This window comes from Sander lucioperca, chromosome 16 (genome assembly GCF_008315115.2).
Source record: "Sander lucioperca isolate FBNREF2018 chromosome 16, SLUC_FBN_1.2, whole genome shotgun sequence".
NCBI lineage: Eukaryota > Metazoa > Chordata > Actinopteri > Perciformes > Percidae > Sander > Sander lucioperca.
This window is the reverse complement of record NC_050188.1, coordinates 21,325,477-21,351,134: the sequence shown is the minus strand read 5'-3', so window position 1 is coordinate 21,351,134 and position 25,658 is coordinate 21,325,477. Positions and strand designations below refer to the sequence as shown.

At 37.9% G+C, this 25,658-nt stretch overlaps 1 long non-coding RNA gene across 1 annotated transcript; it reads right to left on the bottom strand.

Annotated features, from left to right (window-relative positions):
* Positions 1 to 1,248: 1,248 nt before the first annotated feature.
* LOC116066834 lies at positions 1,249 to 2,584 on the bottom strand. The gene is made up of 2 exons (XR_004109063.2): positions 1,880 to 2,584; positions 1,249 to 1,298 (listed from the first exon to the last, which is right to left on the bottom strand). It is a non-coding gene; the product is annotated as an uncharacterized LOC116066834 (long non-coding RNA).
* Between the last annotated feature and the right edge of the window lie 23,074 nt (positions 2,585 to 25,658).

Here is a 25,658-nt window from a genome sequence, read left to right as displayed (position 1 = left end):
TCATTAAAGAAAAACTGAGAAGATTGCTATTAAAGATCTGAGCTCAGTTAGGTTATATTTTCTCATTTGAAGTTTTAGAGCAACCTAGGTATAATTTTTTTTTTTTAGACAGAAAACTTACATATTAATCCCTGACCATTACTGCCTAGTAATAACTCCTGTTACCATGATGGTTGACATCATGAATGTTATGTTATGTACAGTATGTATGAGTAGGCAGTAGGACTGTCCTACTTCAACACCAACGTCAGCTTTTTGTCACTACAATGTTTTTAACTTTCAAAGACATATTCAGGTGGCCCTGTGAACACATATAAATCAGTATGATCTATTCTTGATTTGGAATAATTTACCTTCATCTACAGGACTTTTTTTTACATGATCACTTAGTGTTTAGGGTTGAGAAAAATATCCCCTTCTCGTCACAAATCTTTTGCTTGGTTATCCATCCAGCCATGCTGCAATTAATGGCTGACCTGTTCTTCCACTTGAGCTACAGATACTGTATGTGGAGATATATGAGATAAAGATATATGAATGTATTCTGCAGTATTTTTTCACCTCATAGATTCAAGTTGATTTGGTGTTTCAGAGGCAAAATGGAGTGATGAAGGCCACTGACTGAAACTGTTCTCTCACACCACCACTGAAACAAAGCAAATACCCTTCTTTGTGCATGTGAACCACTCAACTGTTTTGTACTGTGGACATTTTTAGTGACGCATATGTTGTGTCTTGAGTGTAGAAAAGTATGTTATCAGTAGAGCAAAGGCAGAGCAATTACACAACAGTGACACATCTTTTTGTCTGAAATGACAGCAAAACATTCAGCATACTGTATAGATTTATTATGACAGATACATTGATTAACAGGCTAATAGCTGTGTATAATATCCACCAATTATATACAGAACACACACACACACACACACACACACACACACACACACACATTCCCTTTGATCATCCACTAATTTCTTTCTCTCAAAAGTAGTTAGTTATTATCGGGAATACCAAAAGACAAGTGAGACACTGTTTCTGGTAGCGTCCAATTTTACAGAGCTTTACAGAAACATTGTTAAAATTTTAGAGTGCTGTAAGATTTTACTTTTAGTCAAATTGCTGAGAAAGGAATTAGAAGAGAGAGACAGTTTTCCAGCATCTAGTCTGAGCTCTAAATCTGCAGCCTCCAGCCTCACAGATTGGACTTCTTCCAACATGGCAGGAATTACCTCCTCGTCTTTCTTCTTCTTCTATTCCTTCTGTCTTTCCTCTTCCACGTTTGTTCACCACACCCTCTGAGGAAATAATTACATTTAAAACACAAAGCAGTAGCATTTCCCATTAGGATTCAAGGTGTTTTCTGTGTACTTTTATGGATTTTTGTCTTACTTTTCTCAAGTAAAATTAGATACTTGCACATGAAAAAAGTACCAGCCTGCAAGTTAACCAATCATTATATACTCATGCTGTGTTCCAACCTATTGAGTTTTATTTAACATTTAAAGCACAAATCAAAGCCCAAAGTTTCCCAGGATACCAATCGGCCTGCTAAAAATGTGTACAAAATGATCCACACAAACTTTCGAATATTTCCATGTGATGGAAGTGTACGGCCATAAAAACCATTGATTTTTTTGGTTAGAATATTGTGTAAACATCATAAAGCTTCAATGCCTATACATACTGTAATATACATGTCACAGTGTGGAATGAGGTAATTTTAACAACCTTCAGGGAAAGCCAAAAGCGAAAACTGTATGTTAGGTTGAAACAGTCTCACAGTACAACGGAATGTAGATTATTTCCTTCTTTGATAAAATGACTTCTTTTTTTTATAACGATGTTATACACTGTGATCATTTCCCTTCACACAGACCTGGAGATGACGTGGCCGAGTCAGGCTCCTGAGATGGTGTCTGCTGCTCATGGCTCAAACCAATTTCTAAAAGTGAACAGAGAAAAAAAAATCTTCATGACAAGCCCCAGCAACCAAAAGCAATTGAGAGCTGGCAACGTTGGATTGCATTTCCCTGCGTCTGCCCGCCTATTGTGGAGAAAAGTCAGTGTTTAGGTAGGGACGTCTCCAGTTTAGAATAACAGGGCATAACACTCACAGATGACAATTCACAGTCTCCTTTTTTCCCATTGTCTACTCATCTGTCACTGTGTATACTTTAACTTATATTTGCTTGTCCTCTTTTATCTTTCTTTTTCATTACTACTTTATTCTGATAAAGGCACATGACGTCTCACTTGGGGTTTGCACATTCAAGATACTTTTAAAAACAAACCCTATACACCTTTTAACTGTCCTAAAGGAAATGCATTTTCTGCTCTTTCTCAATCCTATTCTTTTCTTTATTCTTCCTATCCAGATGTGTTTCTCCTCTGGATCTCCCCCTGTGCAGGCCCCCATGATTCATTTTCCACAGACATCTTAAAAGGTCCAAAACTCTCCCCTCCCCCATGCCTTTTTTCCTCTTCCCTTTCTCTTTTTCCCTGAGCTCAGACTCCCACTGCTGGATTGTCTCAGCCTGCAGTGCTTGTCAGTAACAGTGGAACCAAAACTCAACACAGGGAAGGAATGAAGCTTATGTGGAATCTCTATGGCCAAAGGGTTGTTGTTTGCGAATGATCTTCACTCTGTCTTTCTCCCCTGGTGGTCAGAGGGGGAGGTGGGACGAGCCTGCCCAGGTGCTGTTGTGGGTGTTGGTGGATGGATCCACTGGATGACACCCTTTGGGACGTAAACCCACCTCCATATGAGGGGAAGTGATAAAGTAGGCAGACTGCTTTTCTTACGGGCTGCATTACTTTCACTGATGGCATAAAAAAAAGTGGAAACCTGCGCTTTCGGCCACTCCTCAGCCTCCTCCCTCGCTCCCTTTGCCACCCTGCAACATTCCCACCCTTCCCCACTCCTCCCTGTCCCACCCAGACACACTCTTTGCTTCCTAGCTCCTCTTTTTCTACGCACCTCCTATTACCTATTACCAAAGATTCTGTATTTCTAAACTGTCTCTGCTAATACTTTCCAAGGAGGATGATGCTTATGTGTGATTGGTGGAGGGATTTCCTGGCTGGAATCTGATAGGTTTAACGTTTTTTTTTTGGTCATGATCTGGTTGATAATGGACTTAGCAAGTGACACGTTTGGACATACACTTTTTGCCGAGAGATAGATAACTTTCATAATTGTCTGTTAAATATGAAGCAATTAGGAGACAGATGGCTTAGTTTAGCACAAGGACTGGAATCAGGCGGGAACAGCTAGCCTTGCTTAGTTCAAAGATTAAAATAATTCGGCTACCAACACCTCTAAAGCCCACCAAACACGTCATTGTCTTTTTTTCATATTTTATTTAACGGAGTGGCCAACTTAAAATCCAAATACAGTGATACAGTAACTGTATCCATTTTCATTTGACACATGTTGTAGTTTTACTGGGGTTTATGTGCTGGACTATTTCTTGGCCGGGAGTATTGACTTCCTGGATTCCCAATGGCTGCCTGGCAACCTCTTCTTCCAGGAACAGCAAAAAGTTTGATATATAATGAGATATTATGTGTTAATTATTGAGCTGTAGAGGTGCTGGTTGATGTATTTTGTTGCCTTCGGACAGAGCCAGGCTAACTGTTTACCTCTGTTTCTAGTCTTTTTGCTAAGCTAAGCTTACTGGCTGCTGGCTGTAGCTTCATATTTACCGTACAAACATAAAGGTGGCATCAATCTTCTCATCTTACTGTCTCTGCAAGAAAGCGAATACGTGTATTTCCCCAAAGGTTGAAGTGTTGTTTAAATATATGCCATGACATTTGCTCATTGGTAGGGTCAGAGTATCTTACAACACAGGAATCATGAAACAAATATAAAGCATAGGTGTAAACGGTGGGCTTCTGCGTTGTGTTGGTTAGTAAGGAAGATGCCGTGCCTCAGGGTCTCTTTGGAGTTGTTCTCTGTTTATTCTGACGATGACAAAAATAAATAAAGCAAAATCTCCATGTAAATAAAACCGCCCGCTCCAGCCAGGCAAACATTATAATATAATATACACAATCTACTATGACAAACAAGAAAGAATAACTATATTAACTATATTCAGACAGATTGTTTGTGTTGCTGTATCACGCAGTTATAGGTAAAAGTTCCATTGCACAGAAAGGAAAGAAGTTGTGCACACACCGCTCGATGGTGTTTTAAGCCCCCGACGTCGACTTCAAGGCAGCGCTGCGACCGTTGACTTTCTAGGCACCTAACCCTAACCCTAACCATAACCACTGCCTAATCCTAGTGCCTTCCAGACAGCGCTGCCTGGAAGGCGACGTTGGGGGCTTAAAACACCAAACAACGCACACACCTGTAAATCTCAGGTCTGCTTCTGTGAGGTGATGTATGTGAAGTGAGTGTGTGAGTGTGTCAGCCATACCTTGTCTTTACGAGCACGTGGCCTGTGATTGCACGTTAAGAGAATCTCCCCATTTCAACAGCAATAAAGGGTAAATTGAAAGGTGGGCCAAGGAGAGGTGAAACCTACAATTACCTGCAGTCTGCTCTGCAGTGCTTCTATATTCCCTCAGTGTCACAAACCTTCACATGGGGTTATGCAGTCCCTTTCCTTTTAAATGTGTTGAATGTATTGTTTTTACCCATCTTATTATCTATCGAGTCATCCCTACATCAGCACCCAAGTGCTCACGCATGTACGGTTTTAGACTTTAGTCCCTTAAAAGATGTTTTTTTGTGATTTCTCTTCCTGGCATAAGCAAGTTTTCTATAAGTGTTAAAGTCAACATAGATACAAAGTCGGAAACCACGAGCAGGATAACAGGGGCTCGAACAAGTCATACTGCAAAGGTCAAACTGCTTAAATCAATCCTTTTTTTGGACTGTTTTGCAAGGATATTCAACATTCGTTTGGTGTGCAGTGACCTTAAAGAGGTTCCTGATTTATTCAACAGCCAAATTGTCCTTTCTTGGGGGTAAACAGGAAGTTCCATTTTAATAGGGCAGCCTGATCATTGAGATAACGTCTGTCTGCAAGATGAAAATACAAAGACAGGAGAGGATTGTGATTTGGAAAGACAATAAGTTTAGTCAAGCCAAGCGATCCTCCCGTATAATACTTATGCATTGCATTGTAATACTGCTATTACATGTAGATTATGTTAATTGTTGCCATATATTAAACTGTATTTAATGCCACGGGGTGGCATCAAATATATAGTGAAAACTAAATTGCATGATGCAAAAAGTTTCATGCAAAGTGCAAACAGCAGTTAAAGGGGTTTGAAAGTTAATGACTGTTTAGTGACAGCACACTTATGAATGGTTAGGCAGAGCTTTCTTCCAGCACACATCCTCAGATGAACCCGGAGTCCTATCATCCCATCCAAGGTCTACATCGGACGAAACCTCCTGCCACGTTGTCTCTCCTGTTTTCCCCTCCCTGTCTCTCTCCCTCTTCTCTCTCAGTCTCTCTGTCTCTTCCTCATTCCCTCCCTCTGCATTTCTCACTGTGATTTTATATTTCTTTAACCATAGTCTGCTTCTCCTGCTTTTTCACTGTCTCTTTATGTAGCCTGTCTCTCTCTGATGACACCTTTCTTTCTTTCTTTCTTTCTTTCTTTCTTTCTTATGATGTGGTTCATGCAGGGATAAAGGGAGGGTCAGTCTATTTGACTTGCTTCCTGTGCTCTGTGCAGTCTAAACGCCAGCTTGGTGACCACACAGTATTGCATGATGGTTCAGCTGCTGCACCTCGGTCACAGAGAGAGCTGTACTCTCTCATTTTGTCATGACTCTCTCAGACAGACACACTGTCGGGTCCCACGAGCCTCCATTCTGTACATACAAAATGCACGTTGCATGTTTGATAAAAGTTAAGACTGAGCTCTTGCAGTTGAATTTTCTCAAAAATCTGCAGTAGATTTTTTTATAGAACCATTACAGATATTTCTTGCGTCTGGTTTGTGTTTTATTTTGTAATTTACTGTACTTGATGTACTGTAGTTTGAATGAAATCCATTCTGAAGCACAAGTCTGTAAAGTAGACTACACTATTAATTATTCCTCATGCTTCTTTTCCTATTTCTTATTTGTAAATATGTCACATAAACTTGTGAATTGTTCAAAGCGAACAGGAATTTAAGTCACCTAATTAGCAGCTTTCTTGATCGCATTGAATTGATAGGACCCTGGCCAGAATCAAACTCATGGATGTTGCAGTTATATGGTATGTGTCAGAAATATTCTACTGTATTAACTACACAATTCATTTATAGATATTATTTTTGATTGTGTGCAAAAAAAATGAATAATTTCCTGGTCTACAGCTGTGTCCCAGGTTAGGAGCTGGGTCCACGAAGGTGGCTCCATCAAAGGACCTGAAGGCCAGACTGAGCCTGCTCCTCCTCCACAGACAGGTTAGCCTCATACAGACCAAAACTCATGGTTAGTTTGGGCACTCCACTTTGACTCATAAAGTCAAACATTGTCCAGATTTATCCCCAGGAATGCTGTCCTTCAAAAAGACAAAAAGGGAGAGAATGAGGTTTGATGTTTAGCTTTACCACATGGTGGACAACTGGTGTACTGGGTTAATAATACATATATGCATATAACTTAAGATACTTACATCTGTTTACAGATTAATGTAAGTTATATGTGTGTTTATATCTGTCTTCCATTACTTACATGTTGCAGTGTTTTTTTTATTTGTTTAAATCAATGGGTATATTAACCAGCGATCTATGAGCACCTAGTCTCACATTGCCAGACCTATCTCCACAGCGCTGCGGAAAGGCAAAACCTAAAAAATGGTCATATGGTAATATTATTGCATTTGGTTCACATACACATACGTATACACACTGTTGATCAACCAGTTCATCCCAGGCTCCCGTGTCTAGACTGCAGTCTCTCACTAAAGCTCCAGAAGGCTACAGTGATCTAAAACTGGAGTTCTTTCTACCTGCTCATTACAACATTTAAAGATATTTTAAAAAAATCACACTGCACCTCAAACGCCTCTGGCAACAATGTGAGAGATATGAAGCGTCTAAACACCTCCCACAATCCTTTCTAGGGACAGCCCATGACCATCTGTAGACAATGAAAGAAAAGAGAGAAGAGGAAAAATGTACTGCTTCTCCCAAAATAAATGACAAAATGAAACAAGAAAGATACAAACAACAGGCAACCATTTGTAGAATTCCTTTAAGATTTTTTACATCCATATTTGTCAACTTTCCTTGTAAAATGCCATTCAATAGAAATGTGTTGATCTCCAAAAAAAACTGTCAAACCTTTACTGGATTTTGAGTTACTGTATTAACTGTTCAAACTGTGGATACTCATTTTCCCTTTTTGCTGCTTGTTTCTGTTTCTGTCAGACAAAGACTTTCTGAGTGCACATACTGTTTTCTCCTCTGTTAACTCCAGCCTGTCCCTTCATGAGTGAGAGAGCAGCATCCTCTCCTGGTTAAAATGCTCAATAAACAAGACACTCCCATGTTTGGATTTCTTACCCTTTTCTTCCTCTGGAGTTTCTACAGAGCATGGTTCTGCCAGGGGGGAAACTGTAATACTACTGTAATCTGTGCAGATAATGTTTTGCTTATAATCGTTTTATCTCCATTAATGCAACATGGATGGAATACATTTCTTGCAGGAAATAATAAGATCAAACTAGGGTATGAAGCATTATTATAGTGTCCTCCTTATAAAGAAGCAGTGACAAGCATTGTGTCCACTGGAGGGTGCCACTGCATCATACACTGTACCATCAGCTAGTCTCTTTCTTCCTTTCAATGTCCAGTACAACCACAGTCTGATCTGTTGGTCCCTATGTTTCCACTGGAGCAGCCAGGGTAACAGATTGAGGACCTGGCTCAAAAACACCACAGCACCACACAGCAGTTTTTTTCTGCCAATTTAGGGATAGGACTTCAATTCTTTCACAACAAATCTGCCATGATCACATAATAACCTATATTTACCCACTTCTTATGGGTAATCTCCTCTGGGCAGTAGAGTACAGTTATTTCCTTCAAAGAAAAACACAAACAACAAAGAAATCTCTGCCAAGAGTGCTCGATTCATTTTCTCCACTCTCAACTCAAAAGACCCCAGCATGTTAAAATCTTTGAATGCCTTATGCATGCTAAGATCATTTTCCAGGAGATCTCCATTAAAGCCTTGTGTAGTGGAGATTGATATGGTTGTTTACAGCTAACCTTGTGTTGGGTTTGCTGCTTCCAAGCTAACGTGACTCGTCTGCTTATCATTTCTCCATCACTGGCTTACTGTTGTGGTACAACATGCATCATTTTCTCTTTGAGTTTTGCAGTTTCCACTAAAATTCACATCCAAAATTTTCTCTGCTTTGATTACTCTTTGTGATCATCACAGAAAATAAAATAAAACTTTTGAATGCAGCGTGACCTGGCTGTCAGTCAGCAGAATGAGTTTTGTTTTGTTTTTCTCCTGCGGCTGTGCATCTCTCTGCAGATGCAGGATAACAGACAGGGTGCCAAAACTGCCCAATGAATGAGTGATCTGTCAGTCCACGTTTAGAAGTAATATATGGCAGCAATAAATAATTTTCTGTTTTTGGTGGGACCAAAAAAAAGAAGCAGACCAGGTACAGTATTAAGCAGTTTGAGCTGAATCACTTGAGCAGACTGTCGCTGTAGTAATTTACATGTTCAATGTAGCCTATTGCAACAGTTTAAATCATGATGAGAAATTGAGAAATAAAGTAATCTGTATGTGACATTGGAACAACAGAATTAGAGGGGAGACAACATAAATGTCACATGAAAATGTGTCTCTACAAACACATCAGTAGTAGAAGAAGTATTCAGATCCTTAGTTAAAAGTAACAAAACATACTCCATTGCATTATTATAAAAATGTATCAAATGACAACGCAAGAACAATGTGACAATGTGAAGGGTGTCTGGGCAGGGACATGTTGTTTTTCATGAGTATCAGTACTACAGTATGTCTTACTGAAGCTCCCCTTTCATGACAGTACACTGTGCATCTTCCCTGACTCGCTCCCTCTTTCATTCATGGTTTCCATTGTACAGCATGACATTGATTGACACTGGTTTAATGACATCTTCACTGAAGCATTGTCTCAGAGGGTTCCCTCGGAACATATTGCAATTTCTATAAGCTCCAATATTCTCCTAAAACCTCCAAGAAATAACACTACCAATATAAGAATAGTGGCATATCAGTTTATTGATACTGATATGCTTAAAGAAGCCACATGTGGTCTGTGATGTTAGAATGAACGGTGTCCCACCTAATTTTGATTTACATCTCCTGGAAGGACTCCTCTCTAAATCTAGTCTGACGTATGATACGATGAAAAAGACTCTGCTATGTTTGCTTCTCCTGTCCCCGCTTAGCTGTATTTACCAAAGGTCTCTTTCAGGCATTCAAGAGGCACCAGGAGACTCAATATGGAAATGAAAGCTCGATCTGCATACATTAGAATAGTAAATGTAGTCTGATGCTCACGACAGCAACCATACATAAAGATTAGTTTCCTGAAGTGACAGAACTTCATACACTTAAGGGAGGAGAGAGGCACAGATCAGCGGACCAGAGACAGATGGGCTATCAGGACACATCTATAATCATGCATATGATAAGTGGCTCTGTTAACTTTGAAATGTGCCCTTGAAAAATAAAGAATTTTTGGGCTCTAAAGATTGTATTTAAGTTGCTGGTTAATGGTCAGTTTAGTGGTATTTTGCCTAATTAACAAGCAGGGGAACAGCAGTGCAGCAGCAGTGCAGTATGGTTTAAAATATTCTATAATCAAATACTATTTTTCACCATGTCTTCCTGACCTTTCACTTTATTTTTACTGGCTTCATTTTCTAAATATATAATGAATAGTTGTTCTGATCTATTGTGCCTTGAATGGTGGTTTATGGCTCCATCAAAAATCTGGAAAATCAGTGTGACCCCATTCAACTGCAGGTTATATTCTTGTCTATTTGATTAACATCAGTAGAAGGGAGAATTGTTGTTACTGTCCAAAACTGGATTAATGTTGATCTTACAGATATATTATTCCATCTGTTATTTTCCAGTAACTTCTATCACCAATCAAATAATGTCTAAAACTTGTATGTGCTGTAAAGGTTTACAATTTAAAAGATCAGTGGCGTTATCCATGAGTCAGTACTGTTGATTGACAACCTTATGAATATGAATCTTCTTAAACTATATTATTTCTACTGACAAAGCTAACGTTAGCTTGCTAATATATTATGACCTGTTTAAATTGAAGAGTAAAGAGGTCAACATATCTGACCTGACACTTGATCAAAATGTTGTTTAATTATGATGTAAACATTTTAAATCACATTGACCCCCAAAACACAACACAACTCAATAATAACGTTATGTTAATATGTGAAGACTGTATGACAAGATAGCGTCAGTTAGGTTAGCGTAATCATATTTCCCCCACTCATTCTAAACTGTACGAATACAACTTATGCACATATAGAAAATAAAGTACAGTCATACACAAAGGATTTGCTGTCAATTTTAATGTATTGTTTGGCCTCCTAAACTGTTATTTGAAGGTTATGTTACAGCTTGGGATGCTACAGTTACTTCCTGTCTACACTGTTCCTTGCTTTTGATTGGACTGTATTTCCTATGTTTCAATAGCCTGGAAATCCAGACCTAAATCTGAAAGATTAAGGGTCTGGCATTGAGTAATGAAAATGGCCCAACTCGAGGGGTGGCACCAAGCATGCATTTGAAATTCTCACTGCACACAATTGGATAATACTACGACCAATCACAACAATGCACGGAGTGACGTATCCAGAGCCCCATACGCTTAGCTACCAGCGGAGCTAACTGGTAGATTAAACTGTCGTCATCTGTTTCGCTCGCCTCTGGCCCGACTATATCAGATACACCAATGTGATTGGTGCAGCTCGGCTACAAGGGCATAGTTAATGAGCATCATTACTCAATGCCAGAGTGACTCGCTAAGCAAATTCAAATTGTGCTCTTGCAAGAACTCTGGATTTCCAATTAATGTTTCAAAGCAACTAATTGCACATTTCTAAAGTCTTTACAAGCTTAGACATTTCTAAAAAATTAGTAAAGCACTAGTTTGAAACTACCTAGTGAGAACTTAGAAATTAATGAATAGCTGGTGCTCAAACCAAAACCTGGCTTCTTAGTTATTTAATAGCCAACTGAAGAATGAATGTAAAAATGAACCACACATTCATTCTTTTCATAGTAGCAGTCTCATGCTCATAGATCTTGTGCCACAGTGGATACATATATGCATTGCCAGTAAGTCAGCAGCAGACCCTCAGATCAGAGTAAGAACAGACATGTTTACTTGCAGATTTCACCTGCCAGTCAGCATAAGCCCTTTATATCATCTGTCTGCTGAGAGAAAGTAATGTTTATGTTTTGCCTGACATGTGCAAGCTCAACACAGCAAACAATGACTTTTTATTTGTGGTGGGGAACATTCCTGTGTTAGCTCCACATGTTGCCTCTCATGGCTCAGTCCTAAATATCCAACTACTTGTGGCGGACTATGATTATTGTGGACATACTTGTTTGACATGTAAATTCACACCCTAAAGAAGACATAAATAGCTGTGTGTCCTATTGAGAGTCATCTGCCCCGTGCAGATGACGCACTTAATCATCAGTCATGGGTCCAGACCATCAGGTGGTCGGCTGTTTCCACCATCTTTCTGGTCACCCTGAGTGGAAGTGTTCAAACACTTGATTAGCTTTCTGAAAATCCATGGCAAATCCTGGATTTAGGTGATTAGTGTTGATTTGGCATGAAGACCCCGTGTTCTCAACACAGTATGGGGTTAGAAATTGGATACTCACTCTCAAGTGAAGTCACCAACTTGTTAGATTACCATAAAGCTGAGGTAAAACATGCCCAGACTCACATGGGTTGTACGCAAAACAAAGCTCAATTATTTAAATATAAACAATGTACTAGAGCCTGACCGAAAAAAGGATTTTTAAGGCCGATATTGATAAAAATATTTGGTGATTTAAAAATCCGATATTCCGATATATATATATATATATATATATATATATATATATATATATATATATATATATATATATTTTTTTTTTTTTTTTTTAATCCAGAAACGCGTAACAAAACATAAACAGATTTCCCTAACATTAGTTATTTGTAGTTATTTATGAGTCCTCACTAAAATAATATGATAATGCAGTATACAAATAAACTTTTGTTTGTTTTATTGTCACAACAGAACAGAGGAACATCAAAATATATTAATGTTCTGATAAATAAAATGTATAAAAATACAAACTTAAGATATGAAACTTAAAGGGTTAAACACGAGTGTTGCCAACAGGGACGTTGTAGAGTGCCCTCTGGTGGACCAACTATGCAACGCCAACACTCATAACATGGTTGAAGGCTGTTTCGTCCCTTTTTATTAAATTTTTTATTATTATAAATTCCGATACCGATAGTTTGGAAAATGCCTAAAATCGGGCAATGATATCGGCCCGCCAATATATCGGTCAGGCTCTACAATGTACATTAAAAAAGGTCAATACAAAACTAAATAAAATTAATAAATGAATATGGAAATTTGGCACAGCTACCCATCTAGTGTTCTAAAAATGTGATAGCTTGCCACGTCTGTATTCATATACTGTATGAGGTGCACCATCTTCTATTTCCACAAAATGAACAGCTAGCAGTACCTGAATCAATCATGGGATTCTGCATGTTTTCACCACAAAGCTGCCCCATACTGCTGCAAAATTATGTTTATTCATGAATTTGCTATTACAGTAGCCAGCTTGGTTCCGGCAACCAACAGTGAACAATCTCAGCCTTGTTTGACATTTGGCACGGACCAGATGTCGACCTGGGTAGTGAAGATAAGGAGCTAGAAAATTACCTTCCAAGTATAGAACAACACAAAAGGCTTCATGAGGATACACATTCATACCTAAATATATATATGGGGCTATCAGAGGAGAAAACATAAGCAGCTATAGTCCATTAAAGTTATTAAAGAAATTAAACTTCCTGTTAAACAGTTACCATTAGGCTTTATATCTCCACTGTGTCTGGATTGGAACTCCTGTTATTGTCAATAAACATAATCTCTCTTCATTTGGCTGCATAAGGAAATCTTTTGATTGACGAGCATGCATGACAGATTTGCAAAAGCCCACAGAAGGTTCATTAATCACTCTAAAGTCCTTCTCTCTTTGTTTCAGTGAAAGCACATCACGTCAGTCATAACCAGCCATATTGATTTTTCCTTTGGCTATGCAAAAACCATAATCACCGCTGATGTCATATTGTGTTGGTATAAATAATGATCTGTGTCTTTCTGTTTTGCTGTCATTCTCCATGTGCATTGTCTTTTCCAGCTGCCTTGTGTCCAAGAATTAACTTCAAAGCTGACGTTTTGTGCACATTTGAATGACAGCCCAGTGACTGAATCCCAGAGACAAGGGCATCAGATTAGATACAGTGGCTTTGTTGACAATATAGGGAAAAGGCCTGGGATTGAACTGTTCAACTTTCTCTCACACTGTGGCCTTAGCAGCATCTGCCTTCATCTTGTTATCTAATGTTACCATCAACCTCACTTTGACTCCTCTGATCAGAGCCTCACCTTAACGTTACCATCCGTCCCTTCTGTATTTAAACATCAAGCTCTCCTGGGGTGTGGTCGTGTCCCGGAGCTTGCAGATAAGACTTTGTTTGAATGTATTGTGACAAGAGAACATAAGGATGACATTTAAGTCAAGGCACATCTCCAATGTGGTAGAGAACAGTGTCGCAGAAATCAGGGGAAACATAAAAGAAGATTGAGGCACAAGCGCTGAAGACAATAAGAACCTGAATTCAAAGAATGTGCAATGAACATCTAAAGACAGAGAGAACAGAAAGAAAAATTCTTTTATAAAGCAGCCGACATATGTGTCTGCTCATCAGTGTCCTAAAACCCCTGCTGCTTGCTGATTGATATTCTCCAACAAGCATCCTTGCATATCACTTCCAAAAACCTTTTTTTGAGCCTACCATATCAAAGCTCATAGCACACAGCATAACACCTTTTGAAATTATCACTGTCAATCTAGTTAGCACAGGTCAGCTTTTGAAGGAAGTTTTAATGATGTGTTCTTTCTGCTTGTGTTCAGTGAGCAAGTCATAAGAGAGACAACTCACTAATCTGTCAATCAATAACAGTCTCCTTCCTCGTAAGCAACTGGGAATTTAAATCACTCACAATTATGCATAGATAAGCAGATTATTGTGGATTTGTTTGTGGGGTCTTCAGGATACACATTAAGCCTGTTTAGTTTGCCTGAGACAGCTGAAAATGGACAGGGACCCAGGAGAACTACACTGTGTGCATGCTGAAAACTGAATGCGACAATTGGACCTGCCTCATTTCAGTGAGTCACACTGGCATTTACAGTATGTCCATCAAGGAGTTGCATGGTAATCGGAGTATTTGTATTGTTGTGGTGATGACAGCTGATTTTGACCATAACCTTGTATAATTTGATATTAAGTAGCCTCATATTTTCCTCTTTTTGGGCATATGTATTTGTCAGTTAAAGCATTGTGATGCACATCAATAAATATTTAAAAAAAAAATACTCCTTGTGAACTAACTATGAATATTTTTTGCCTGGAGTTCAAACACTGTTTCCTTGGAGTGCTTTCAATTCTGCATACAGTACATGCTGCATTTTCAATATTAGGTAAAAAGAAACTCCCAAGAAGAGAGTAGAGAGCAAAATATCCTCTACATTATACTCTCAAAGATGATGGTTCTTGGCTGAAATAGCACCCCAGAAAAATTTATTTTATTTGAAAATATTTCCCATTCCCATCCCTCCAACAAACTGAATATATGCTATCTATGTGGTTGTAACATCTTCTTATCTTTTATTCTGCCTGAGTCATACCACAAATCTGAGGGACTTTCCATGTTGGTTCAAATGTTTTAGTCAAAAGATGCAAAAAGTCACAATGTAATGCTTTAAGGACATTAATACTGTAAGTTAAATTTTAGTAACATGTTTCACATTCCTATCTATAGGTCTCATATATATTATGAAATAGGTTTATTATTGACATAGGCAACTGACTTACGACTTCACTCAGACTCTGGCCTTTTTTCTTGGAATGACGTGGTATAGACCTTGTATGATTGAAAATCACATTATAAAAAATAGTGCAAAAAACTAACTCTTCACTCTTCAACTCTTCATTTCTTCAATGACTTGCAACTTGTTGGTCTTAACTTTGGACTTGGTGGACTTAAATTGGGACTTGTTGGTCTTAACTTGCAGATGACTTCATATGTGTTGGTCTTGACTAAGCAGTTGACCTGGGACTTGTTGGTCTAAACTTGGGACTTGTTAGTCTTGAGTTGGCACTTGCCTGGGACTTGCTTGTTTGTCATCTGTACAGCATACAATACCCTCTGTCCTTTAAATCTTGATTCAGATAAGAAAAAAACTCCCTAAAAAACCCTTTCACAGGAAAAAAAATGGAAGAAACCTCAGGAAGAGCAACTGGACGGATAGACATGCAATAGATGTATGTTCAGAATGACCGAAATAATGAAATTACAGCATAGACAATCCAAAATGACAAATAGTATACATATAATGTAAACATATATGAAAAATGGATCTGGGAGGATTTCAAGCAGCTTCCAGGTGTCGCCAAACAGCGAAAGCCTGAGTCACAACAAGTATCAGAATTTTTGAGTTCCAGCATTAGGTGTCAGGAGACCTAAACATGCCAGAAAAACCCCTGACACTTAAAACACTGTCTTGCAGCGTGATTTAAAAGATGTAGCTTCTAGTAGCTTCTAGTTTCTAAATTGGCCTTGAGTTGCCCTTTACCAAATAAAGGAGGAAAACAAATGCAAGCTGAAAGCTTCCATCTAAAAGTTTGCTATTTGATGCAGAAAAAACATAAAAATATTCAAATTTAACCAGGCTGACTTGTATTTGTCTTGAATTACAATGACAAAGTAAAGAGTAAGATTGTTGTTTCACAGTTTTACTTTGTTAGTTTTCTCTCCTGACAGTGCTTTGATGACTCATCGTTTGAGCCGAGCAAGGGGTGTTGGGAGGATATCATTTGCATTGTGTCATCTCGCGAAATTAACCACCCTGTGAAGAGCTAACCTCAGTCTAATTAGGATGTGTCTGTCTAAATAAAGATTTTTCATGTTAACGTGTAACCCTTTCCACAAATATTTATCAGCAAAGACATCAATGAAGGTCAAGCCTAATGTAATCCTGACAGAATTATGTTGATGTGATCTTCTCTGCATGGACACAGCAGGAGCAGACAGACTGTGCCAATCACTAATCATGTCAATCAATCTTAATATACAGACAGATGTTATTATATGCCTTGTCATTAAGGGTCAATGTTCCTTCAGAGCTTGGACAGTGAAGAGGATTGATCTCATACATTAAACTAGGTGGCACTGTTGCTCCTCCTTCAGTCTTACTACTGTTTGAGAGATAAAAAAAAGTGCCATTGCATTAATAAGTACAGCATTGTGATTGATGTGATCAGTGATATTTCAAAATCAATCATGGTCAAGATATCAATAATAGTAGTGCTTTTATAGTGCTGTGATCTTTACAATGAAATGAATTAGTGATTAAACCTTGTGCTCTCACACAGTGCTCTATAATAGTAGTCATGTTGTGGTTATGATACGCTTGCTGCATTAGTTAAAAGATAAATCCATTTCTGTTATATGGTCTCCGGCTTTAGATTTCCATTATCTTAGCTATGACAAATTCAGGTTCAAAGTCGCTCTTTTTAGAAAATACTGCCGCACTAATACCTCTACTTGCTTTTATAATCAGATTACAGCTTATATAGTGAAATTGTACTTTCCAAGGCGGAAAAGTGGGTCAGGATGTTTTAGATTCAAAAAGGCAGCATGGGATCTGACTGCTCCTCCCACAGTTATTTCCTCTTTTTTGAAGATACCAGGTGTCTTCAGATGGTGGTGGTGTCAACTTAAAGTCACTGTGTAACTTCAGTGTAACAACAGCTTCATCCACACCCACAGCTGCTACCTTGATAACAAGTTGCCAATGCTATTTATTGATTATGATGCTTTTGCATTCTACAGGGCCATACTTGAAATTAGAAAACTTGGTGACATGGTTATACTTAAGCTGCTATAAAATATATTTACTATGTTTAATGTGAAAGTGATCGCTTATTAAAGGAATAAGATAAGACAAGACAAGATTGGATACGATAAGATAAAACTTCATTAATCCAGAAGGACATAAGAAATAAAACTGATACGATGTGCAGTAAAAAACTAGGCTACCTTGGCTTTGTCTCAGTTGTGTGGCTTTCTCTTTTGACTATAATGGACATTAGCTTGTTTAGAGCAGCACTGTAATCTGTGGCAAAGTGTCAATAAGCAGCACATTTATGAAGGCCACAGAGCACTGGGACAGTATTAGCACTGTTGTGAGAATAATGTAATAAAAAGGCTGTAGTTCAGCCCATGCACTGGCAAACATTGGCAAATTTAGCACATTGATATGCTGTTCCCTGTGTGTAATTTGCAAACAAGCCTAATTATGTGCACCATAAGGTTCCTTCATCGTTATGCACATCTGCCACCGGAATAATTCAGTGGGAATTTACTCTCCAAATACTGCCCAAACCCTACCGCCTGGACGTAAATGCATAAACTGTACCTGGGCCAGGCCAGCTTTGGTCACAATAAGTATTCTACAAGTGCAACAAAACAGGAGGTTTGACATTATGCCATATCCCTGAGGGGAGATTACCGTAAAGTAATTCATAGCACTACTCAGCAAACTATGAATTACCTGTCAAAGCTTGTCATGCCAAGCACCGGGGGTATAAGAGGGTGCTGGAATTGAGCCCTGGTGATGCTCAACTATAGCAGGACAAAGGCATGCAGTGCGGTGACATATTGAAGGGAAGAGAAGTGCAGCAGACCAAAGCTTTGGTAACATGAGGGACACAGCAGTGCATACACTTTGTGATTCTGTTTTTGGTGTGTTGGTAAGCCTTTCAAATGGAATTCACAGAAGGGTAGGCTTTGTCTGGTTTGCTCTTTTGCCGAGAGAAGAAATGTCCTATTCATGACAGTTAATATAAAGCTGTCAAGACTGTGGTAGCAGCAAATGATTCAGCGGTGTATCAGCACGTCTGTGCGGTCACTTCCCTGACTTTCCCCACCATTAAAATTGAGAGTGCAAAGACTCCCATATGAAAATGAGGCCAGAGCAAAACCAGCTTGCACATTAATGCTCTTGTCTAACCACGTTGAAATGAAAGAGCTCAACTTGGCTGCAGGAATTAAAAGCGATGACAGAAATGTTTTCTCAATATGATCAAAGACAACAAGCTCAATCTGATCCTGGCTGGCTTAGGACTCAGTCAGCTGAATTGTGTCTCTTCAGCTTGCAAACTTTTCTTCTTCAAGTGGTCATACAGAAAAAGCTAATTAGCACACGCTAGTATTATTATACATGCCTTTTCATCATAACTATTCATTATCTTTGTCTGCTGGGATAGGCTCCATTCCATTTTAGAGGAGTCTCACACCTTTATAAGTTGCAAAAAAACAATAAACACGTCCTTCCTCGTATATGGTTTCTCTTGGATGACTCTCAAACAAATGCAATCACCTAATTTATTGGATTTGCTTAAGTAAGTGAATTTGTTTTTGCCCAACCATTCTAAGACTTTGTAAACAAGTCAAAGTGAGTGATAAAGCTTAGGGAAACTCAGACATACAGTTGTGTATGTGTGGGCGACTTAAAAATCGTGGGTGATCCTGCAAAACCAATAAAAGCAATGGCTTTTATCAATGTAGCCCACACTGTAGCTGAGCAGCAGAGTTTAGAGATACATACTGTAGGATACTTTGTGTGATGGCTCCAACTTCCATAAATGGGAACAGTAAAAGAAAGATAACACAGCAGAGGATATGACAACTGTGTATTCTACGAACAAACACACAGATAGAGCATAAAATAGACCATATCCTTTATTGGGGGACTGTTGAATTGCTTCCTACCAATTTAAGAAACTTACAACTTTGTCCCTTTTTTAAGATTAAATAAAAACAGTGGACTGCTGCAATAAACATGCTTGGGAGGCCCTGAATGAAAAAATAAAATACTTGTGGAAACAAATGTAGTTCAAGGCTTAAGACAAAGATTAGAAGAGCAGCAAATAACAGAAACCGCTGCAACCGAGCACACTAATGTACTGTAGCAAGCATTTGTCACCAATAAGTTCCCATTTATGTTATATTCCTGTATATAGATTTTATAAGAAAGCATACTCTGTTGTTGCTATACTAGCAAGTCAGTTTCTCTCTTTGCACTTTATTTAATAAATCAGTTACATGTTGGGTTTTTTAGGACATTTTACGAACAAGATTTTAGCGTCTTCTCTTTGAGTCAATGTACCAAAAATGATTCCTGGACATTACATTTGTTATGTCTATAAATGTTTGCTGCTGACTGGTGTGTGTGTCCCAAAATAGGTTGTGGTATTCAAACACCCTGAGACAAATGTTTGCCTGAATCAAGGAAATAACAGAGTATGTTGTTAAAAAAATGATTTACATCTTAATATGCACCACCACTCCTTCACATCAGACCAATGAGCTGGCCATTTATTACAAGGCTACAAGTGGTAGAATGTAACTAAGTAGGCTACATTTACTTAAAGTAACTATATGTAACTTTTAAATGTTTCTGAAACTGTGTAATGTTCCATCCGATGATCATAAATGACCTGTAACAGCAAACGAGACTAACAGTGAAAAGAACACTATTTTTATATAGTTTTTATTAATGCCTCTGCCCGAGTCCGATTTTTCCCGCAAAGTCACAAAATGATTTACGGCAGGTAGATGGCGCTACAGAGCACGCATTCTGAAGGTTCACAGATTTCGGCTGAACACCGGAGAAGCCTGCGAGTATGCAGGTAAAAGGTAGCAGGAGATGTCTTTATGTAGGCCTAATTGTATTTGAATTCTATTTTAGAAGTTATCTTATGAATGATTTTCTGTCTGAGCACAACATTCATTACAACTATATGACCTCCCCGTAACACTAACTCCTAGACCTTTACGACAGCAAGTGTGGTAAAAACACTAGGGCTTTTGTCCGAAGGGGCCGCTGAAATCAACACAAACTGAAAGTTACATATAGCCACTTTAATTACTTAAAGTGCTCATATTATGCTCATTTTCAGGTTCATAATTGTATTTACAGGTTGTACCCGTATAGGTTTATGTGGTTTAATTTTCAGAAAACACCAAATATTTGTTGCAGCTCCTCTTTTCACCCTGTGTGTTGAGCTCTCTGTTTTAGCTACAGAGTGAGGCATCTCACTTCTGTTCCATCTTTGTTGGGAGTCGCACATGCATAGTAAGTACTGCTAGCTTGTTATTTGCAGAGTATGAGGGTGTGCCATGCTAGCAGCTAGGCGAGCATTATAATGTGTGTTAGAAAGTGACGCACGTTCGTCACGGTAGTAAAGGCTGGACTACATTAGAGCTGTTTGGAGCAGTTTGTGAACAGTGTTTTCTCTGGAAGATGGTAAGTGCCTTTGGGGTGGACTTTGGGCTTTTTCACTTTGTAAACCTATAACGTGCACAAAAAAGATATATAACAATAAAGGAAAGGGGAAAAGCCAAAAAGCATAATATGAGCACTTTAAGTGCAGTTTGGAGTTTGCTTTACTTGAGTATTTCCATTTTACTACTTTGTACTTCTACTCCGTACTTCTACTCCGCTACATTGTTGAAGAAAATGCAGCACTCTTTACTCCATACTACAGTACCTACTTTTGAAAGCTTTAGTTGTTCGTTACTTAATGGCAAATAATGATTTTACCTTTATGTACAAAACATAAAGTATGCCCTAAAGTTGATGAATTGTTATGAACTACCAAACAGTATATAAACTTCAGTGTGAAACTTCATACTTGGCCTTGGGAATGGTTTGACAAAAAATGTATTAATGAAAAAAATATGTTTTGTCTAATTATACAAAGTATTATATATAGTATTATATAAAGCCCACTAAATGGCCTTAGGCAACTTATGGCCCATGTTTCTTCCAAGGTGGCAGACCATTCAATGCCCTTTCATAAGTGGTAATTGCACACCAAGTGTGTTAAATAGGAAGGTGAGCCCTGGTGAAATCTGATCAAGACTAAATACTGACAAAAAAAAACAACCTTCTTTTACATAATTAAAAACTGAAAAATATAATAGGGTTATAGGGTAATAGGGTTGTCAGTGTATCAGTAATATTGTATTGTATTCATAATGAAATAAAAATATATACTTTTAAAGTAGTACTGCGGATTGTATGTGGCAAGAATGTATTACAGTAGTTGCACTTTTGCGCTGGAGCAATCAGCTTCAGACTGAATGATGCAAAGTGAGAAGGTATTTCAGCATGATTACCATAATGCAAGATAATTCCCACCAGGTGTAGATTCATTTACATTCTGTTGCATCATGCCTTGAGGTAAATTCATTCAAATTGGTTGTTTGAATCTCAAGGCATCTGTGTAACTAATGGACAAGAAAGTGTGTTCAGCAAAGCATCCTCGGTCAGGTGAGTGCAGTCGGTGACCAAACGCACTTTGCCAGATGATTTAGAAGTAAAGCTGTACAGTAGAAAAGATAGAAGCTGGGTACTGGAGTTAAATGGCCTAAAACAAATATATTGCATTTTGTCTTTTTTTGTTTTCTGTCCATCAACAAATCAGTTTCAGCTGTGTTAAAGATAATCCAACTACTACATGCCACAACTACATGTATATGGATGTATTTTCCCTTCTGTGGTGTTATGGTTGCATTCCAAAGGGATTCATAGCAATAGCAATAGCCAACATCAGTGGAAACACACAGCTCACGTATCTTCACTTTTTCTCCCAGCCAGTGTTCATTTAGCAAACTAATAACATATTTGCCGTTTTAAGCGTAGACAGAGAAGACAGTATTGACTATTAGCAATGTGTGTGTCTGTCTGTCTGTCTGTCTGTCTGTCTGACTGTGAGAGAGACAGAGGAAGCATAAGGGGCAAAGCCCAGGAGTCAGATGACATTACATCAAGGGTCAGATAAGAAGACAGTGATGTAATTTGCAATCAGACACACTTTGAATGACATGTATTGATAAAACGTCATCTGTTAGAAAGGCCTGAATAGTCTTGTTTACATCATAATCACAATGAAAACAAAGTCACTCGAGCCCAGCTACCAGTGGGGTGAGCAACGCTAAAGTTAATCAATATTTAATTTCTTTTGTAAATGGTGTTGCATCTTCTTTGTCAAGGGAGTCAGTTTCAGTGTCAACCAATGAATCAAAGCTCAATTTGAACAAGATAAAGAAAGACAAAGAGCTCATATGATCCAGTTTTTTTTTTTTTTTTTAAATGGGGAATTTGGCTGCATTTCTATTGGGATTCAAGGGGGTCATCAGGTTGCTGACACAGACACACTCACCGGCAAACGCACTGATGCACAGATGAGACGAGTGAATAATAACATGGATCCAACAGGGTGACAACTTATTTTAGTCTGAGTAATAGTCTTGTTTATTAAGAGTGAATGGGGATCTCCTGAAGGAATTGAGCTGCATGGAATAGCCATAAAGCTCATATGTGAGCTTTTAAAGAGATGAATTTGGGAAAGGAATGTCCCTAATCCTCCATCAACCTCTCTTTCTCTTAATTTTCTATTTTAGGTGTGCTTTCTTTGGAATGGCTACCTACCATTCCTGCTAAAGCAATAAGATGACACATTGTAATTAAACAGAATAATGCAAGATGGCAATACAGAAGCTATACAATGATTTAAATGAAAATGTCTTAATAAGAAATGATGAAATGGGGAACCTGAACAATTACACACTGTATATGCATGTAAACACATACATATCTAACACACATATCTGCATCTGCTGAAAATATAGAGACAAGGTTTAATAAGAGAGCTGAGTTCTCTCTGGCATAATGACAGATGTTGTGTGTTTTAAAACAGCTTCTCCCTAAGCATTTGTTTTCATTTGGAAAGTTAAAAGGTCTGGCATTTAGGATGCTGCAAAACATTTTATTTAATATGCTGCTTATTTCACAGATTACTCCATAATTTCCCAGTGGTCGCCAGCCTTACAGATCTCAGGAAAGTCATGAAATCCTACTCTCATCACCATACTGATCAAGAGTTTGAAAAGCTTCCCTCAGCTTAGAGCCATGTGGTGCAATCTATGTCCTTATGTACTCAAACCTGCATACTTTCCCTCTTCTCAAAGCCGTTGTTTTTATATTTGACTCTGACTGACTGAAATACAACAATTTGAAATAAATATGTAGCCTATAGATAGAGTATATATAATGTTTATACACTCTATTTATAAATGTATATACATTATATATGTATACATTATATACAAACTAATAAATTGTGAATAATTTCATAAATTCTTAAAACTCAATTATTTAATATAAACCAAACTTGTCATTCACTTCTATTTAAATTAAGAATTTTTTATTCAGAAATGCATTTTTTTAAAGGTCAGTTTTTATTTCATAATTGCAAATTCTCCAATAACAGTGTAGTTGTCACCAGTACCCGCCCCCTCATCTTTCAGCCAATTACATGTGCTCTCAGTCTCTTAGCAGGCTAACCAAATGTTGCCAAAATGTAGCTGGCTAGCTCTTGTTAGCTAGAGCAACAACAATGCTAAAATAATTCTGAAATAAACACATTGCACAGTTACAGTACTGTAGCCTCTTCTTTATTATGTTAACAAGGCTACATTCTACTTAACTAGACAGTTGATAAGCCGGGTTGGCTTGTGAGCTCTTTGCAGCTACCTTATTTTTACATGCAGACTTTTTCATTAGCTCTTGTAGCCCATAGGTCGATAGGGCATAGGTGATTGGCTGAGAGGTAAGGGGGCGGGCACAACTCCACTGTCATGTGAGACTAAAAACATTGGAAATAAAGGCATTATGAAATAAAAACATGAAATTGAAATGAAAATAACAATGATTAAATAACATTTCATAATAATGACTTGAGTTATAGTAATTTATAAGATAATTCTCATAGTTTATTTTTTAAATAGGCTATATTTTATTTTGTGTTCATGCGATTACTTATTTCATAATGTCTTAAATATTGAACATTGTGGGGCTCCACAGGTTCCCTCTAGTTGGCGGTTTGTCTTTTGTTTACCCTCCACCCTCTCCCTCTCACTTATACTCCTCACTGCCTTCCACCCGACCCAGAAATCACAGTTTTATATTATTCCAAATTATAATCCTTATACTAATGAATGAAAGAATTTAAGTCTATTCTGAACAACACGGCCATCTATTCAGGATCCAAATCCTCATTTAATAACGATTTACAAGCGAGAACATTTTGAGCATGACTAAAGGACTGGCAGAGTTCTTTTAACTGCAGTTCAAAGCAATTTCAAGTGTGGGAATCAAAATCCTTTCTCCTGAGACTAATAGTAGGACGCACAATCGGGTCCTTTTGATCTTTCCTCCAGCATGTTTTTCTACTCCTCCGTCATCTGACTCATTCATTGCTCCATTCTCTGGAGAAATTATGCTAATCAGGGTGAGCCAGATATTGTTAAGCATCAGCAGTATCCAGTGAGAGGTGCAGTGATGAGATAGATGGACATTTCTCATTTTCAGCTATTAACGATCACTGCCAAATCACAGTAGCATTTCACATACACTTCCATATTACTTTCATCCAGGGCCGGAGTAGGACTCATTTTAGTACTCATAGTTCATGACATGATATATTAAAATAATGTAATTAAAACCTTAGTATATAAGTCTGCAATAGCACACTGTTCTCTACAGCCTTGTGATTCAGTGTATTTTTGTAAAATGTCATTCAGTGCAAACACAGTAAGTGTTGCTTTATAAGTGTTTACCAACAGTATACTTTACAACAACACAATGTAATGTTCAACAATATCAGAATCTATTTTCTGTGCAAATTAGTGTTCACAGATATCCAAACCTTGAAATGAAATAAAATATGTAAAAATTTAAAAAAATAAAAATAAAAAAATAAAAAATACAAGAAAATGTATTCCACTTTCTAATGACCCATCATCTCTTTTGTATAATGTTTCATATTACTTTCATCCTATTCCCTTTCAATATATTTACTATTCTAATTTAAATGATAAAATCACTAGTAACATTTGGGCATAGAAAGTGATTATATTGTAACTAGTCTGATCATGTTTGCTTGTTCCCACACTGTAGCACAACAGCTTACATATGCCTTCCACACTGACAGCAGCTATCCCTTGCACACTACTGGGTCCTGGCTCTACTTCTAACACTAAATATAATGTTAAACATTGTCATATTTCTCAGCACAAATCTCCTCTTTTTACAAAGCTTTCAGATCAAGTCATTTTCATTAATGTAGTGCTGAATCATCTGACATCATTGATTATCTCTGGGCGTTTTTTCATATAGGCCAGGTCTACACCACATTCTT